The 3,534-nt window shown below is 45.2% G+C and overlaps 1 non-coding gene across 1 annotated transcript; it reads left to right on the top strand.

Annotated features, from left to right (window-relative positions):
- Positions 1-1,184: 1,184 nt before the first annotated feature.
- LOC133051364 (small nucleolar RNA SNORA26) lies at positions 1,185-1,307 on the top strand. Its single transcript, XR_009691860.1, has one exon. It is a non-coding gene; the product is annotated as a small nucleolar RNA SNORA26 (small nucleolar RNA).
- Positions 1,308-3,534: the final 2,227 nt, after the last annotated feature.

Raw genomic sequence — 3,534 nt, 5'->3', positions numbered from 1 at the left:
GCCTTCTCGAAATCCAGTTTGTACATCTAGAAGTTATCAGATCATGTACTGCTGAAGCCCAGCTTGAAGGATTTTAAGCATTATCTTGCTAGCAAGCATTTTGAAATGAGCACAATTACATGGTAGTTTGAACATTCTTTGGCACTGTCTTTCTTTGGGATAAGAATGAAAACTGACCTTTTCCAGTTCTGTGGCCACTGCTGAGTTTTCCAAATTTGTTGACAATCTTGACCGCGGCACTTTCATAGAATCATCTTGTAGGATTTGAAATAGCTCAGCTGGAATTCCATCACCTCCACTAGCTTTGTTCATAGTAATGCTTCCTGAGGCCCACTTGACTTCATAATTCAGGATGTCTGGCTCTAGGTGAGTGACCATACCATTGTAGTTATCTGAGTCATTAATACCTTTTTTGTATAGTTCTTCTGTGTACTCTTGCCACCTCTTCTTAATCTCTTCTGCTTCTGTTAGGTCTTTGCTGTTTCTGTCCTTTATTGTGCCCATCTTTATACAGAATATTCCCTTGTTATCTCTGATTTTCTTGAAGAGATCTCCTATCTCTCCTATTCTATTGCTTTTCTCTATTTCTTTTCATTGTTCTCTTAAGAAGGCTTTCTTATCTCTCTTCGTTTTTCTCTGGATTCATTTGGGTATATCTTTCTCTTTTTTCCTTTGCCTTTCACTTCTCTTCTTTTCTCAGCAATTTGTAAGGCCTCCTCAGACAACCACTTTGCCTTCTGGCATTTCTTTTTCTTCGGGATGGTTTTGGTCACCATCTCCTGTACAATGTTCCAGACCTCTGTCCACAGTTCTTCAGGCACTCTGTCTGCCAGATCTAATTCCTTGAATCAAAGAGATAGAAACTATAAAAAAAAGAACTAAACAGAAATTCTGAAGTTGAAGAATACAATGAATGAAATTTAGAAAAAAAAAAAAAGGAATTGAGAGTGTCAACAGCAGAATTGAGCAAACAGAGGAAAGAAACTGTAAAGTATAGTACAGGAATAATTTTAAATTATCTAGTCAGAGGAGAACAAAGAAAAAGAATGAAAAAAAAGTAAAGAAAGCCTACACAAACCACGGTACACTATTTTTAAAAAGTACAAGTGATTGGTGTGCTAGGAGGAGAAGAGAGGGAGAAGGAGGAAGCAAGCTTATTTAAAGAAATAATGTCGCCCTTTCCAGTGCCCTTTTAAGGCTGACTTAGTCCCTTAAGAGGCTAACATAGGAGGGTAAAGGAAGTCTCCATAAAACCCTGAGAAGAGATTTTTAGAACTTCTCTCTGGATCCTGTCTGGAGTCACAACTGAACCAGAAGATTTTAAGTCTTAGCACTTACTAGTATGTGTATAGTTAATACCAAAGTTATTAAATTTAAACTTGGGAAAAAAAAAAAAAAAAGAAAGAATGGCTAAAAACTTCCCAAATTAGGGGGGAAATCTGGACATCCTAGTTCAAGGAGCTAATAGATCACCCCAATATTTCAATCCAAAATAATGTGCTCCAAGACACATTATAATAAAACTATGTAAAATCAAAGACAGGGCGGAGGTCCTAAGATGGCGGAGGTATAGGACAGGGAGACCACTTTCTCCCCCACAAATTCATCCAAAGATCATTTGAACGCTGAGCAAATACCACAAAACAACTTCTGAATGCTAGCAGAGAACATCAGGCACCAAGAAAGGCAGCCCATTGTCTTTGAAAGGAGGGAGGACAAAATACAAAAAATAAAAAGAGAGAAAAGAGTTAGGGATGGAGACCCATCCTGGAGAGGGAGTCTTAAAAGAGGAGAAGTTTCCAAACACCAGGAAACCCTCTCACCGGCGGGTCTGTGGGGAGTTTTGGAATCTCAGAAGGCAACATAACCAGGAGGAAAAAAATAAATAAACAAAACCCACAGGTTACGAGCCTAACAGCAACTCCCAGCGGAGAAATAGCCCAGATGCTCGTGTCCGCCACCAGCAAGCGGGGGCTGAACAGGGAGGTGAGGCCGCATTGCTGAGGATAAGGACGGGGCCTGAGTGCCCTGAGGGCAGTCTGAGGGAGCTAACGTGAGACAGCAATCCAAACCGGGGGACAGCAAAAGAGGGGGAAAAAAGAGAGAGAGAGAGAGAACCCTCCTGCAAAAAGTTCTAACCTAAGGCACTGCCAGCCCTCTCACAGAACAAACGACTGACTGAATACCAGAGCTAGCCGGCTGTGGACCAGCCCGTCTCCCACCGGAGGCAGAGAGGCAGGCGGGCGACAGCCAGAGCCAGAAGGAAAGGGGCTGCCAAAGACGGTAGCCTTGATACCAACATATACGTCTTGATGCCAAGACAGCATCAGCTACCAAACTGCAAGCAGGCTCCCAGTTGCTAACCAAGTCTTGCTGGGATCCCGGACGGCTGACATCCGTCAGGAGGGCCGCAGCCAGAGATCAGCGCCCCAGAGGAGACGCCGGCACATCTGAGACGCTGCTCCCGCTGCGCACCCAGGAAGCCCAGCGGCTGGGACCGGGGAGGTGATGAGCTGCACCGCCCAGCTGGGAGGAGTGCGCCCGTCAAACACCTGGTCGCCTGAGCTGCTCGGACCTGGGAAGGACACAAAATGCAGGCCCAACTGAGGCTGTGCCTTTGGGGAGTACCCGGGAACCTGAACCTGAGCGGTGTAGACCTGGGAAGTGCTCGCAACCCAGGGCCCGCCTTAGACAGTTCCCGGCAGAGCAACCTGGAGCCTGAGCAGTGTAGACCGGGAAAGCACACACGCCGTGAGCGGGGCAAACCCAGTGTGGCCCAGACACTGCGAGCGCTCCGCACACACGCCAGTGATGTTTGCACTGTTCCTCCCTCCCCGCAGCACAGTTGAACAAGTGAGCCTAAATAAGTGACCACCTTCGCCCCCTTGTGTCAGGGCAGAAGTTAGATACTGAAGAGACTTACAAACAGAGGAAGCCAAAATAAACAAAGAGGGAACAGCTTTGAAAGAGACAGGTGCAACAGAGTAGTTAGCACTGGCTACATTGGAAGGGGCCTATAGACCTTGAGAAGAAGTATAAGGTAAAAGGAACTATCTGAAACTGAAGTGACCCCACACTGCCCTCAACAGCTCCAGAGAAATTCCTAGATATATTTTACTACTATCATTTTTTAATTTTTAAGTTATTACGCCTTTAATTTTAATTTTTAAAACCTACTATTACCTTGTAAAACCACAATGAGGTACCATCTCATGCCAGTTAGAATGGCTCCTATCCAAAAGTCTACAAACAATAAATGCTGGAGAGGGTGTGGAGAAAAGGGAACCCTCTTACACTGTTGGTGGGAATTCAAACTAGTACAGCCACCATGGAGAACAGTGTGGAGATTCCTTTAAAAACTGGAAATAGAACTGCCATACGACCCAGCAATCCCACCGCTGGGCATACACACTGAGGAAACCAGAGTTGAAAGAGATACGTGCACCCCAATGTTCATCGCAGCACTGTTTACAATTGCCAGGACATGGAAGCAACCTAGAGGTCCATTGGCAGATGAATGGATAAGAAAGCTGT

This window comes from Dama dama, chromosome 33 (genome assembly GCF_033118175.1).
Source record: "Dama dama isolate Ldn47 chromosome 33, ASM3311817v1, whole genome shotgun sequence".
Lineage (NCBI taxonomy): Eukaryota > Metazoa > Chordata > Mammalia > Artiodactyla > Cervidae > Dama > Dama dama.
The sequence above is the reverse complement of the archived record's forward strand: the minus strand, read 5'-3'. Positions and strand labels throughout refer to the sequence as shown.